A 16783-nucleotide genomic window follows, 5' to 3' on the forward strand; every position below is an offset into this window, starting at 1 on the left:
TACATGACAAGGGAATCAAGACAATTATTGGAAGTGATACCTGTATTCTATACCTTGGAGCTCATTATCATGAAAACTAATCAATATGTAGAATAGCTCCAAGCCAGGGAGACTTATTCCTGGACCTGTACAAATAATAAAGTCTGGAATTTGTATTAAAGATTAGGGGTTTGTCCTTGATTCCCCCTTTCCTTTCACTTGCATGGAAGACCAATAAATCCATAGAATTTCTAACCCTAAGTCAGAGAGTTGTCAGGGAAAAAAGATTGACATTCACTTCCAAGTCTAAAAAATAGACAATAGAATCACCCCTTCTGGCTTTAACTCTATTGGGATACAGTGGTTCACAGTCTTCCCTATAACCAAAAGTCATTCTACCTTTATCAGGAAGAGGCTTTCTGGCAATGTACTATAGCACACAGGAGTGAAGATGACCATCAAGTGCCCTGAAGAAATAAAACTCAAAACCTGTTAAGTGAGAAAATCTTGGCAATTATGCAACCACAAAACCAGCAGAGGACCATTCAGCAGCAATAACATGAGACCAGCAGGGAGTTTTACCTGGCAGAGATTACTTGAGGGCAAAGACTGTATGCCACTCAGGAAATATGCTCAATGGAAAGAGTGCATTGGCATCAGCAGTCCTACTATATCAAAACTGTGAGTTGTCTCTTGCATATATGTGTCTTGACCACACAGGCTTACTGCATTTGTATCCTTCCCCATGTATTTCTGGGAGATTTATATTCTCTGTATCTGCCTTCCATTCATGTTCCCTGAGTATTACTGATCTTCCAAGTGAGGTAGCATGATGCAGTGGAAAACATGGTAGATTTAGAGTCCAAGGACCTGGATTCAAATCTCAGCTCTGTCTCTTCCTACTAGCGTGACTTTGAAAATTTGTGAGCTTAAATTTCCCTCATCTGTAAAATGTGGCAGTTGGACTACATGACACTTAAGATTCTCTGCTAATTTTGAATCAAGGATCCCACTGAAGGAATGTGTATTTATGGGAGAGCATATCCCATTTTTATGTGGGAAACATTTTATTGGTACTTTTCTTTCTGTGCTATTTCATTAAAAGACTTGTTTTGAAAAACAATGGCTCCTCTGACTGACTTGCAAAAGGAAATAGTAACTGGTAGTAAAGCTCATTTGTTCTGCTCTCTCCTACAAAGGCGTCAACAAGCATTGTTTTCTTACTCTAAGTCTCTGATAGAGATGCTTCAGTGAAGAGGAGTCAGTATCTCTGCATCTGTAGGAGGCAATCCTACATAGCCCCAAAGAAGTAGGTCAAAGACAGCCTCATCTCTGACATCTTCTTGGATTGCTTCCAGCCAGAAGGGAGCTCTTTTCTTTCTTTGAGGTCCCCTAGACTTTTGTCCTATGCCTCTCTTGCTTATTTAGCATATTCTGTTTGGTAGCGACACACAGTCCTTGATTTTGAGGACCTTATATGATCTATATTGGGACATGAGGAGTGTGTATGTATAAATAGCTACGTCTTGTGAATTTTTCTTTTTGAAGACAATACTTATCTATATCGTGTATCATCACTCCAGATTCTCATTAGCATCTTTGAGTACTATAGCACTCCCAATTTCTGCAATAGAAAATAGGTAACTTTCTTTGGTTTTCCGAGATAAAAGTATTTTAAGTATATTTAAGTAAACATACATTATTACACCCCTCCCCCTCTACTTAGAGTGCAAGAGAACAGAGATCATCCTATAGCAAAGAACTGGAGACTGAAGCATTGATTGAGGGTTGACGTATGTGGCTCAGACCTCTAAGGGCAACCACAGTTCAGAGTAGAAGGGTGACTCAGTCCTAGGCCTCTGTCCAGTGGCTGCAGCTATGTGCAGCTTCTGGACACCTATGGGGACTCCCAGTAGATAAATTATATGGATGATTTCTGGAGAGGAGGCTGTTTGCTGGCAGAAACCCTTGGTGCAAGGTTGGAGTAGGGTGGGGTGAGACAGAGGTCGTTTTGTTAGGGGAAAGGAAGGAGCATATTCACTTGTAAAATCATTACTTTAGTCATGTCTTTCCTGATCCCCTCAATAGCTAGCACTCTGCTCTCAACCACTAACCACATTGTCCTTATTCTCTTTATATTTACTTGGCAGATACTTCTTGTCTCTCCTGACAGAATATAAGCTCTTTGGGAGTGGGAAGTATTTTATTCTTTGTATTATTATCCTTGGTATTTAGAACAATGCCTGGCACATAGTGGATGCCTAATACACCTTTACTGATTGATTGAAAACCAAAGCTTCTTCAATGGACAGGGTACTTGCCTTATCTAAACTATTTCTCTTGCAGAGTACCTGGAACTGTGCTCTGTAAACAAGAGGTGCTTGATAAATGCTTGTGGCCTGGATGAATGAATAGGGCTTCCTATGGGCTTGGGGGTCCCACTCCTAGCCATGTGCCAGACTGAAACCTTGTTGATAGCCTGTCATCTACAGAGAGTAGCTAGGAAACAGATTAACATGAATTCCAGTCTTGGGATAAGAAGGGAGCTTGGGTGGGGAGGAAGGAAGTTGGTGGGAAAAGTGCCTCTCACCATGGGGGAGAGGAGGCATGGCAGATTAGCAGCACCTTATAATTGAGGCAGCTGGTACCTGTCATCAACCCAACACTTCAAATTGGATCTGTGCTCCATTGAGGCACTTTGAAGTTGGGTCCCACCTGCCTTGGTAGCTGTCCCCATCAATGAAGCTGATGATGTCTTATGACAGCCTAAAACATCCATTTCCAATGATAAGTCTAAGCAGGGGGTGGAAACCAGTTTCAGTAGTTCTATAAGAGGGGTGGGTTTATGTATTTGTGCATACGTTCCTTCCTTAACACTTGGTAATCTTCGAAGAAGTTCTCACTATATGGGGAAAGGAAATTTCTACCCAGTGATGGGTACTAAAGGTACTGATGATACCTCTGGAATTCCATGGTAGGTATTGGGTTCCTTAAATGAAATATTCTTCACTTCTGTTCACCACCACATCCCCCAATATGCTGCCCATCATCCACAGGATAATAGACTTACTGCTAAAAGTGATCTCAGAAACTGAGAAGGTGAGTGTCTCATTGATGGTTGACTATAAATAAATGGGAGAGATGACATATGAGCCCAGGGTCCCCAGGCTTCTCATTAGCCTTTGGCCAGGTCTGGTGTGTCAATCGACAAACCAACCGATCAACAAGTGTCTATTAAGCACTCACTTTGTACAAGGCAATATGTCAAGTGCTGGTGATACAAAGAAAAAGCAAAGTCAGTCCCTGCCCTCAAGAATCTTATCTTCTAATGTCAGATAATAATAGGTAAGGTCATATTCTTTGTCATGAATTTCCTCATTTGTCATGAATTTTCCCCTACTATGTGCCTCTGCTTTACCTGTCAAACTTTATCTCTTCTTTATTCCAAGCATGTCCTCCATTACAGCCAGACCCATCTCCGCAGAGCTTCCTATTTTTAATACTCTGGGTTAATTTCCACCTTTTCTCTTTCTGTTGTTTTGCCCATCAGGAATTCAGTTAATTCAATTACACAAGCACTTGTTAAAAACACCTACTACCTTCAAAGCACTTTGTTCAGGATACAAAAGGGAAAAAGTACACTTTCTGTTCCTTCCTCAAGGAGCTCACCATTTATTTGGGAAAGGAAATGGAGGGGTAAGATGACATGTGTACAAATCAGTATGGTACCAGGCTGAATGTCATATATGACAATGATGAGACCAAAACAAGGTATTCTAGGAGAATTTGAGGAACAAGAAATCATCTTGAGTTGGGAGGATCAGGGAAGACTTTTAGAAGGGAGGCATCTGGGTTGGGTCATTAAGGAAGAAAAGGATTTCAAAGGGTGATGATGAAGAAGGTAATTCTAGGCATAGGAGTCAGCCCGTGGGAGTACGTGGAAGTGAGTGAGGGCAAGATCAGGACTAGTTAATAGTCTGTTTTGGCTAAAGACTATAGTACGTGAAAGGGAATTAATATGAAATATAGCCCGAAAGGTCTCAAATACAGTAAGATTAGAAGGGTCAGCGTCTGAGTTCCCCTGAGAATCCAACCCCTTTTCCCACTATATAGATGATGGTCTTTGACCTCTCAACTTCTGTGAGATCACAAAGGGAAGGACGCAGGTAGCAGGTTGCTAGGAAGGAAGTATGAGGGAAGAATGTTATGATGGGAACATGGAAGTGGCTGTATGAAGAAGTGGGGGTGTCCAGCCCAGGAAGAGCATGCTGATGGAGCACTGTGAGTATGAGAGGGGTGCTGCCCCAGGAGGAATTCCGTATGTCGATGCCTTTGAATAAAGTTACTCTACCCTTATTACTCCATCCTAGTTATGCCCCAGCATGGTTGTAAGCTCTTCAGAGGCAGGGACTGCCTTCTTTATGTTCCACAGCCCCTAGCACAGTACTGGACACTCAGTAAAGCTGGCTACTACCAGGCTTGCTTAGCCACTAAAACAGCCTATTCTGGTCTGGGGAACTGCCTCATCACTGCGGGCAGATTCTGCCAGGCCTGTGCCTGAGGACCTAGCATGCCAGGATTGAGGACAGACTAGTCCACATCTCACAATTTCCCACCAGGTGGCCTGAATGGACAAAAAGGACCGAGGAAGGAAAGATGCCAAAAATATACTCTCCTCCTGTACCCTGCTCCAAAATGTTGCTATTCTGCGGTTACCTCCACATTTTAGCACTGTAGACACAACCTCCCTTTCCCTGGCTGGGCTTATTTAGCAGGAAGACAACCAATTACCTCACACCAACCTTCTCGATCCCCTACATACTACATGTACCCTGCCATTTAGTGGGTAAGGAAAAAATGGAATTAACTGAGAAAGACCCTCTCTCTCTCCAACCTTTCTTTTCACCCCTGAAGAATTCCTTTGTTGAAGGAAAACTTGGTCTTTTAAAACATTTTGCAGGTGGGCTTCTAAAGACTCTGACATAACTCTGACTACATAACTGTTATGCTTAGTAACTCCTCTACAGATATATTCCCTGAGGGAGATAATCCAAACAATTCCTCTAAAACCAATCATTCTATCTAAAATATTGTAAAAATATCCATGACAGCTTGGGAGAGATTATTTTAGCTTAAGTCATACATGGGGCATTTTTCTTCACAGTTTTGATAACATTTATACACATAACATTTAACACTTGAAAAACAGTTTTGGGTTTTTTTGTGTTTTTTTTTATTAAAGTCGATCAACAAAACACAAAACCCTGCATGCCAACCAACAAAGACACTGGGGACCAGGGCTCCTTGTTGCTAATCTCTGCAGGAAGCTGACCTTGTCTGTGTTCCATAATAGAACTTTTCGACATCATTCCAGCCCAGCGCCTCTCCTGAGCATGCCCTGCCAATCATGATGAACGGGGCCAAATTGTCCGGTCCCTTTGTTATGTAGACAAATGACCACTCTGGATAGGGATGACTCCACTAGCCTCACTTTTACTCATGCCAACCCCATCATTTCTCAGGGAGAGCCAAGTACTGGAATCCCACAATGGTCTGGATTTTGAGTTGCTACTGTGGGGGTAAGGGAGGAGGATGTTTCATTCTAGATTAAAGATATAAGCCACAATGCATACAGGGCTGAGGAAGCGTTTGACCGGCGGTTACGGATTTCCATCAGAGCAGTCCACACTGTAATCCGCTAACCATCTCCTCCAGCAACTCCCCACTCCCTCTCCTTTTCAGAAACTTTTCACTCTCTACCTTCTCAGTTCTCCTCCAGGATTCTCTTCTCTTCTTTCTATCAGTTTTCTTTCTCCTCTAAACTGATAAACTGTCCCTTTCTCACTCTAGCCAAAGCCTAACAAATTGAAAGCCCAATTCATGTAGGGAATTTTTCCCACTTAGTCCACAGAAGGGACCAATTTAGATGCATGCACAAACTTCCCTCAAAGAAAGATTTTCTTCATATGGCCTAGCCCAGGGGTGGACAACTTGAGGCCTTGAGGCCACCTGTAGCCCCCTAGGTCCTCAAGTGTGGCCAAATCAGATTCAAAGAGCTACACTTGAGGACCTAGAGGGCCACATGTGGCCTCGAGGCTGCAGGTTCCCCACCCCTGCTCTAGAGATTATGCTTTCTGAATATGACATATTCTCTGTACCTGAGAATATCTAAAGACCATGTACCTGACCATAGCAAATCCATTAATTATCTTATTAATTTCTAATAGCACTTCTTCTGGACTTCCTCACTGCATTTGCAACCTGCTTTGTATCAGGGTTATTTGTGTATGTGCCTTAACCTCCTATTAGTTTGTAAGTTCATTGATGGCATGATCAGAGTCCCATTTCGTGAAAATAATTACAATAGCTAGCATTTATATAGCCCTTATTCTGTGCCAGGCACTCATTTGATTCTCACAGCAGCCCTGGGAGGCAGGTGCTAGTATTATCACCATTTCATAGATGATGAAACTGAGGCAAAGAGGGATTAAATGACTTGCCAGGGTCACATGAGTATTTGAGGTCAGATCTGAATTCAAGTCTTCTGATTCTAATTCAGGGGCTCTCATCACTGTATACCCTCAAAACCTAGTTCAATGCCTTGGACATACATAGAGAGAACATTTAATAAGTGTTTGTAGAACAGAACTGAATTACCATTTCCAACAAACAAGAAAATGTTTATTGTTTACCAATTACTTTTATTCTAGACCACTAGGGATCATTAATACATGAAACAATGTTTGCATTTCATAAGTGTATTTGAATTCCACATATTAACTTTCTTATGAGTGAGCTAAGTTCAGCCAGCACTTCCACGAAGAAATACCTGTGATCAAGGCATAAGAAGCACAATTTAAACATTGAAATTTTAGAAGTAGAATTTCTCAGTTTCATCTTTGTTTTTCCCTTGGTGTGGCCATTAGCCAGCAGGGAACACACTCATATATTCTGTACCCCATAGATATTTCTAGTATAATTTTGAGCACACACTCTATGCTCTGTGCAAATTACATATGACATTTAGTCTATTTATACCATAGGTAAAGTGGTAGCTTTGGAGACAAGAAGACCTGGGTTCAAATCTTAGCTTGTGTGACTTTGGGCAAGTCACATAACCCCATGTGCTTCAAGCAGTTCCCTAGGACTTACCTACTAAGTCATGGATAGAATGACCTCCTTGCAATGGACAAAGTAACAGAAAAGCCATCAATCCTATTTCGGGGGTTACAGAATTCAGGAAGGGCAGCTGAATGGTCAGTGCTCAGGACAGAAGGGGCCTAGGAAGCCAGGAACGCCAGAATTTGCCAGCACTGTATTGCACATTTGTTTAGGACTTAACCGGAACCTCTGTGAGCATTATTTGGGACCAAATGGGGTCAATGTGTGTTTAGGACTTGACTGGAACCTCATTGAGCATTATTTGGGACCAAACGGGGCCAAGTGATGGGAGGATTTGTTGATTTCAGCCTTTATGATGGAAGCAGTTGGGTGACGCAATGGATAGAGCACTGGACTTGGAGTTGGAAAGATCTGAATTCAAATCCACTCTCAGACATTTACTAGCTGTTACCCTGGGCTTGTCCCTTAGCCTCTGTTTGCCTGTTTCATCATCTGTAAAATGAGGATAATAATAGCTCTCATCTGCCAAGGTTGATGCGAGGAAAAAATGAACTAATATTTATGTCAGTCAATAGGCTTTTATTAAGCACCTACTATATGTCAGGCACTGTACAAAGTGCCAGGGATACAAAGAAAGGCAAAGAGAATCCCTGCCCTCGAGTAGCTCACAATCTAACGGGCTTGTGTAAAGTATTTACAAATCTCAAAGTGCTATAGAAATACAGTTATTATTATTATTAACAAACACAAGTTGAGAAAACAAGAGGGGAAACAGTTAATGGTGAAATATGTTTCCAATGACAGGTTATTACAAATAACTCAGTTACACTTGCTAAGGGTAGCCTCCCTGCGGCTCTCAGAATCCTCAATGGAAAATATATGAATGAAACATCTTCACTGAGCTCTTGGTTCTTGCATGTTACAAAAGGCAGAATCAGCATCTGGGACCACTTTTTAAAATAAAGCCAGCAGATACTGTGATTTCGAGGTGAGGAACTCTGGACTTCCACTCAGCCAGGACAGGCTAATCCCTGTACTATTCCAAAATGGTAAGAGTTTCCATATTCCTGGGTGCAGAGAAGAGTAAAAAAATACATAGCAGTTGGAATTAGTTGAGGGATCATGGCTTTTCCCTCCTGCTGATGGGTAGTGAGTGGCCTGGGAAGAATTAGATTCTTGAACTGTGGGAAAATAGTTTTTTTAAAATTTTTATATATAAAGCTCAGGCATTAATCCACTTTCATCTTCTGTCTTAAGGATCAAAGGAATTCTATTAAAATGCACATGTTACCTGAAAGGGACAGTACATGAATGCATTTCATCTTTGGCCTCATATTCCCAGTGCTTTGCACATAGTAGGTATTTACTAAGTGTTTGTTGAATTGAATTAGAATCTACAAAACATCAGATTTGTCATGGACCAACACAGAGCAGGACCTCCAGACGATGGGACATAGGACAGGAAAGTTTTAACGGAGGGGAACAGAGAAGGAAATGTCAGTGGCTTGGAGCACTAATGGGGAGGGCGGACCTACTGGGATGTCCTTCTATCTAAATAAATCACATTTCCTCTGTCCTCAGGGGGGATGGGAGAACAATAAGCTCTATGCTATTCAAGAGTCCCTGAGAAGATGAGATTTAGAACCCAACTCAACAACCCCCCTGCATTTTTACCCATCTTGTAGACCCTGGGAGCTGAAGTTGGTGGCTTGAGTTATGGGCACCTTGACAAACTTAGGATAAATACATTTCATAGGCCATTACATCTGTTCTCTCTTTGAGTTTTAGTACATAAGGGAATGGTAGACAGATAGGATGGGGGGGGGGCAAGCAAGGGACTGCCAAGGAGTTGTTAAGCTTACCTCCTATTTCTCTTCAGTACTTACCCATTTTATGTCTACACATCCCCCAGGGGCTCTCAGCCTATTTATGCAAGTATTTTTTCACAAAGTGTAAATTTTCTAATTTTGATCTGTTATACCTAAATTCCCTTTCTAAAGAATTTTTACTCTGAGAAACAAGTTGATTTCTCTATTGAAGGGTTTCACTGTAATTAAACTGATTGCTGAAAAAGACATCATTCTTCTTTTAATAAGGCAATTTGCATATTCAATAACTTTAGACTCACTTGCTGAAAGACAGTTTGAAAGTTTATTTGTATGTTCTTTCACTCAAATGTTTTCAGATCGTCTTACCTTGTTTCCATTAACATGGGGATAAATGAAAGCAAAATACAAGATGATGTCTTTTTTCCCTTTTATCTTTAAATAAAAAATATTTTTAGTGTGTATCAAAACAGCATAAGGTGGACCAATGCAATGTATTCTACAAGGGGAAAAGTCTTTTCAAAAATAGTTGTTTCTTTTAAATGAGGGGGTTTAAGAAGCATCATGTTACCCCTGTGTTTTTCAGTACTATTAACCAGAGTGTATCGGCAAGCTGCTAACTTCTACCCATTTAAAACTTATAGAATAACATGATTCAGGTTAATATGATTAATTATGAGTAACTGTAGAACAAGGATTCTTAACTTTTTTGACATCATGAGCGCCTTTGGCAGTCTGGTGAAATCCATGGACCCCTTTTCAGAATAATGGCTGTAAATGCAATAAAAAACTACAGGATTACAAAGTAAGCCAATTATATTGAAATAGTTGTCAAAATAGTTAAAAAAAACACAAGTTCATGGACCCCATGTTAAAAACCTCTGCTAGACAAAAGCCTGCTGATTGATTCTGTCCTTTCAAAAGTCTGCCCTGACATTTCATTTATTCACCCCTCCCTCTCACTCCCTAGAAGTACAAGATACCAGGTTTGGGGGCAAATCTTCCAGCACATTATAATGGAATGGGCCCTATAGGATCGTAGCATTCAGAGCTGACAGGAACCTTAGCGATAACCTATAACTTTCTTAGCTACTTAGAAATAACCAACTTCCTCCTCCAACCCCCAGTGCCCACCCCTAATGATTTTTATAGAGGAAAGGTCTTGGTAGTCTGTGGCTTATTCAAGGTCCAAGAACATGTGGGTGAGAAGTAAGAGATGTGGGATTCAAAACTAAGTCCTCTGAGTCCAAATCCAGCGTTCTTTTTCATTATGCACAATTTGGAAATACTCCATAGACTCATTATATTCCCAGCATTGCAGTAGGCTGGAGATGGAGAAATTGAGTCAATCCCAAAGAATGTTATTAGCACTTCTCAGCATCACAAATTGACATTATCTTCCTTGGCCTCTTCATTTCTTGTTTCCTTGGTTCCTTCCTTCCTCGGTCTTTCCTTCTTCCCTCCCTCCTTTCCTCCCTTCCTTCTTTCCTTCCTTCCTTCCTTCCTTAGTCCCTTCCTTCCTCTCTCCCTCCCTCCCTTCCTGCCTTCTTTCTTTTTGTTCAGACCTATGATTTCACTGGAATGAGGATCTCCCAGGATAGAAATTCCTTTCACTAATGCAAATCAGCAATTCTCCTGTAATGTATTGTGTTAGAGTGTTGCTTTACTCAGTTAGTTGTTAAGCAACTTCACTAGGGTCACATAGCTAGTCTACATCAGATATGGAACTTGAACACAGGTCTACCTAACTCCAGCCTTCTAGTCATGATGCCAGGTTTCTTCTCATCTCCCTTAGTAACAATTAAAATGCTGCCTGGACCACTGAGCAGGATGAATAGCTACTGTTAGTCCTACAGATATTCAATCTCTAAGCATGGCCTGACCTGGAGCCATAGGATTCATTTCTCTTTGGATTTAATTTTGAGATGCATCCCCGTGCACTCACACCTAGACCCAGGATTGGATTTTATAGAGTAGTCGAGGAAATAATTCAATTTAGTTTCATCAGAAAATCCAACCTTTTAGCAACTGGCTATTTTATGCAACTGCTTTATTGCAGCCCAATAGATCCCCTTGGTGCTCATGTCACTGGAGCAATCTAATTACCCAGCCTTGCCAGACTGCTTCCTGTAGGATTCTAGGATGGCCTTTCATAGGACCCTGGGGGTCTTGTTCCTTCTGACCCCTACTCTGCCCTCAAAAGAAACCTCAATGGGATGCTACTTGTGGAGTGCCCAGAATGGGATGAAATTTTCCCTCTCTTGTTGCCCTCAGATCTTTTGGCTGACATCCCCAGTCAGTCCACACAAAAGATGTGTTGAAAAACATTGAATTTGCTAACTGAGTCTCTGCTGATCTTCAGAGGTGATCGCTAAGATAAGCTCAGATCTTTGGAGCTTATGTTGTTTGCAGCTTCCCCAAATGGAATTCAGATGCTTTGCAACCTCTAATTTTTAGCTTTAGCTCCAGTTGTTTCCTAATGCAATCCTGAAAGGGTGAATTTGGACAATCTCATCTTGGCCATTTTGAGCACATATGCTAGAACTAAGTCTTTTTGGCTCAGCTGTAGCTTGAATCTAATGAAAATGACAGATAATGCAGCGCTCTGTGTGCCTGCCAAAAAAGAGGATATTTCCCACGAGATAGCACCTGGTGATGCAGAAATAGACACTATAGATTTGTGATTGGCTGGTACTTACCAGTATTCATATCTAGTCAGTATTATCAACCACACAAGATCACATCTTGGATAATAACAGCAACAATGGCATGCATAAAGAATTACTGCAGCAAAAAAGGGGGGAAAATAGATCAATTATGTCAATTATACGCTAGCACTCCCCACCCCCCCAGTTTCAACACTGAGAAAAGGTGGCATCTATCTCTGATCTAATTATCCACACGCTTATGCGTGGTTCTCCTCCCCCCCCCACCCCTTTTCACTTTTTTCTTTTACACAGATATAAAGGAGCCCTCTTTTAGGAACACACCGCAGAATCAAAACGTGCATGCATACATATGTGACTTACATTTTAGCAGCCGAATAATCAGTTACTTGAAAGTAAAGAATAAAAGACTCCTGTATTGGCTTTCTCTAAATGGGAAACTATGGAAGGGATATATATTGAGATGACCTTACCTGAGAACAAAAATGCCATCAGCCTAGAGAAGTGTCATAAATTAAGTTGCTATTTAAGCCCTGATTCTACTAAAAGGGTCCAAATTTCCAAGGTGCCTTTAATGGCTCCCTGTTCAATGACAATGAAGCATTTCCTTAACGGACTATAGCCCTACAAACATTAAAGATACAGTGTCAGAAAAAAATGATTGCTATTCTTTTCAACCACTGTTTCATTTCTCTTTTCCCTCTCTTCTTCCCTTTTCTCTGCCTTTCCTTCCCTTCTTTCTTTTTGTCTTTTCTTTCCCTTTTAGGACAACAAGTTAGGGAAGACTGTTTTAAGAGGATGCACAATTTACCTTGGTTACCTAATGAAAGGTAATTTTGATACAGAAATATAAAATCCCTAAGCTTATCAGTTAACTTTATGATAGAATGAGGCAGTATGGTGCACTGGAAGGCTAGGTTTGGAGTCAGGAGACCTAGACTTAGATGCTGCCTCTGCTCAATAGAAAGAGCATTTGCTCTGGAATGAGAAGACAGGCTAAAATCTCACTTGTGTTATTTGGTATGTCACTTAACCTCTCAGACTCAGTTTCCTTATCTATAAAATGAGGAAACTGGACTAGGTTACCTCTAAGACTCCTTCCAGCTCTAAATTTATGATGCTAATTGTTTCATTCTAATTCAGGCAGCAGCACACATTATTCACCTGTTTTGGCCAGACCAAACCTGAAAGGTCTTAGGCATAATTCACTTTCTTCTTTCTTTCCTCAACACATACATATACACACACAGATATATATGTTTGCATACATATGTATATACAATACATGTGTACATATACACATATGTGTGTGCATACATGGACAGAGAGGGAGAGAGAGAGAGAGAGAGAGAGAGAGAGAGAGAGAGAGAGAGAGAGAACGAGAGAGAAGTAAATGAACCTCACATGTGTGAATCAATCTGGCTCCCAATCTTTTTAGGTTCAAGTATCTAAAACTAGGAAAGATTTCAGAGGCCGGGGGTTCTTAACTTAGGATCTCTACATTTTGTTATTTTTAAATGTTTTTTTAAACTGTATTTCAATATATCTCATCTACTTTGTAATCTTACATATTTTATTTTATGTAGTTCAAAATGTTATGCTGAGAAAAGGGGTCTGTCCACAGGCTTCACCAGATTGCTAAAGGGTCCATGATACAAAAAGATTAAGAACCTCTGCCCTAGCCCAAAACCCTTATTTTACAGATGAGAAAAGTGAGGTCCAGGGAAGGAAGGAATAAGTCTTTATATAACACCTATCATGTGCCACATGATAAATAAATCAAAACCATTTATAGCCATATTAAAAAATGTTCTAAATCATTATTGATTAGAGAAATGCAAATTAAAACAACCTTGAGATATCATTTTAATACCTATCAGATTGACTAAAATGATTAAAGGGGAAAGCAACAAATGTTGGGGGGATATGGAAAAACTGGGACACTGTTTCACATTTGGTGGAGTTGTGAACTGATCCTACCATTTTGGAAAGCAATCTGGTATTATGCCCAAAGGGTTATTAAACCAACTATATCATTTGACTGAGCAGTACCAATACTAGGTCTATTTCCAAAGATGATTAGAGGAAAAGGAAAAGAACCTATATGTTCTAAAATATTTATAGCAGCTCTTATTATGTTAACATGCTTTTTACAGGTATTATCTCACTTCATCCTCACAATAATCCTGTAAGGTTATTATCATCTGCATTTTACAGCTGAAGAAACTGAGGTAAAGAAAGGTTAAGCAACTTGCCCAGGGTCACACAGCAAGTATGTGTCTGAAGCCAGATTTGAGCTCAGGTCTTCCTGCCTCCAGGACCAGCTGTGCCACCAGTTGCCTCCATAAGGTTTAATGACTTGCCCAAGGTCACACAGGGAATAAGTGCACACACATACACACACACACACACACACACACACACACGGGACTTAAACCAATAGTCTTTCCATTGTAACACTCTACTTTGGTGAAAACTAGGAAACATTGGTTTCATTGGTTGATTTAACTTGGATTATTTTTTGAAAAGCAGGAGAGTTGTATATCTGGAAGGAAGTATTATTAATAGAGAAGCAGGAACAGGATGCCTCAGTTTCTATTATTGTTTATGTAACATTTGCATACTTAACAGAGCATGTTTTACTATGATTTCTATTTTTTTGATGAACAACAAAAGCAGACCCATCCTAACCAGACTGAGCCTTTTGAGTACATGGGCCACATCCTACACTCCCTTGTGTCTCAGGAGCCCATCTTCAGTCTCTGCTAACAGTGATGGTAGAATTTGAATTCCTTGAAGACTTGGATGCCTGTCCTTTGTTGTCCTTGCATTTCTTATCCACTCATTCAGCAACTATCCTGAATAAGACCCTTATCAATCCTCGCTTAAATTATTGCAATAGCTGATCTCCCTGCCTCAAGTTTCTCCTCTTTCCAATTCAACTTCCACCTAGTCGTTGTTCATTGTTCATTTTTGAAGAGGACCAATGACATTGTGGAGTGATGATTTGCCCGTGAACTGGACGTAAGTGAGACAGAGCCGCACAGCCTCATCAGCCTTACTCTTTCTTCATCAAAATCCAATGGCAAGACCCAAGTCAGGATGACTGGCGATAGTCCGGGATGCATTGGATGACCTTGGCATCTGTGATGTCTGACCGGGCTCTAAGCTTTCCACAGCACTTGCATGTCTGTTGGAATGAATTGTTCTCATCCCCCTATTCCACTGGAAGAAGTCTTCATATGCTTGGGGTAGGCATCCCTCAATTGGGTTTAAGGCCTGCCTTCCAGTTGACCTCAACCTGTTTTAGCCTTTTTCAGTGGCTTTACCCAGGTACAGCCGCTGTGCATGCTGGTTAGTTGGTTGTTGTCCTTCATCCTTGATGAAGACCAAAATGACATCACTTTGTTGGGGTCAATTGTGGCTGATCAGACCAATATGAACTCAGAATGCTCTACCACAGGTTAGGCACAAATAGTTCATATGAACATCTGGAGTGGAGAGGTCCCTAAATTTATGCCTCTCACTTTTCTTTTGAGCTACTACAATTCTGCTTTGTTCATAAAGCACTATATCTTTTTTGATGCAGACATGCCATTCTGGACACTCTTGTGCCAGTGTCTCCCGTGTCTCGTAATCAATTCCAGAGCTCTTCAGAGAGACATTGAGAGTGTCCTTGTAGCACTTCTGACTTCCATGTCTTTCATTTTCCTTGTGTGATTTCTCTGTAAAATAGTCTTTTAGGCAAAGATATTTTTTGTCATTTAAACAACATGGCCAGCCCATAGGAGTTGTACTCCCTGCCCTAGTTTGAATGCTTGGCGGTTTGGCTTGGGAAAGGACCTCAGTGTCTGGTACCCTATCCTGCCAGATGATCTTCAGAATCTTCCTACGACAATTCAAATGGAAGCCATTCAGTTTCCTGGCATGGTTTCACAGGCATGCAACAATGAGGTCAGCACAATGGCTCTGTAGATTTTCAGTCTGATAGGCAGCCCATACCTCTTCTCTCCCACACTTTCCTTCAGAGCCTCCTATACTCTGGGCTATCTCCGTCAATGCATGCATCAACCTCATCACCTAGGTGGACATCTCTGGAAAGTATACTGCCAAGGTAAGTGAACTTATCCATAGCATTCAAAATTTTTCCATTAACTGTGACCAATGGTTTCACATATGGATGGTGTGGAGAACCTCTGCTTTCTTGGTGTTACTTGTATGGCCAAAATTTTTACAACCAGCAGAGAATTGATTCATGCTGTTATATCTTGGCCTTGGAGGATGCATTGAGTGGATAGTCATCTGTGAACAAAAAGTCATGTACCACAATTTCTTGGAGCCACAGATGATAGTTGGATACCAACGGTGGATGAAGAGCCCTAATAGGGCTCAGCAAGCCCTCACAGCAGAGGTGCTAGTTCTCCCTGCAAAACCCTATTCAGCCTAGTTAGCTATCAGTCATATTACCAAAACACTGATCTGACAACGTCACTCCTTTACTCAAAAAACTTCCCTGGATCCCTATTACCTCCATAATTAAATACAAATTCCTCTGCCATTTAAAGTCCTTCATAATTTGATTATAGTTTAACTTTCTGGCTTCATTACACATTACCGCCCTTCATATACTCTGTATTCCAGACAACCTATTGGCCTTCTGGCTCTTCCTTTTACATGGCATTCCATCTCCTGTATTGTGTCTTTGCATACAACAAGTCTAGTCCCCCATGCTTCCTCACTTCTACATCATATAATGTCTGCAATCATATAATGTTTCCTTCAAAGCTCAGCTAAAACACCTTTTTCCTTCTTGAGATTTTTGCTGATTCCTGCAAATTACCTCATATATTCTCATATGACTACATGTTGTCTCCCTCTAGAATATGCAAGCCCCTTGAGGGCAGAAAATATTTCATTTTTGTATTCCTGACATGAGGTACAATGATTGGCACATAGTGGTTACTTTGTAAATGTGTACTGATGGATAGTACCTTACATGTAATAGGAACTTAATAAACATTTGTTGAATTGAATGGAAAGAGCACTGGACTGGTAGCCAAATGATTTGAGTATGAGTCCAGGAACCACAACTTTCTACCTATATGAGCCTGAGAAAGACATTTCATCTCTTTCCACCACAGTTTTCTCATCTGTAAAATGGAACCAATTTCAGCAATGCTGCTGTGAGAA

Source organism: Trichosurus vulpecula, chromosome 3 (assembly GCF_011100635.1).
Source record: "Trichosurus vulpecula isolate mTriVul1 chromosome 3, mTriVul1.pri, whole genome shotgun sequence".
In the NCBI taxonomy this organism is placed as follows: Eukaryota; Metazoa; Chordata; class Mammalia; order Diprotodontia; family Phalangeridae; genus Trichosurus; species Trichosurus vulpecula.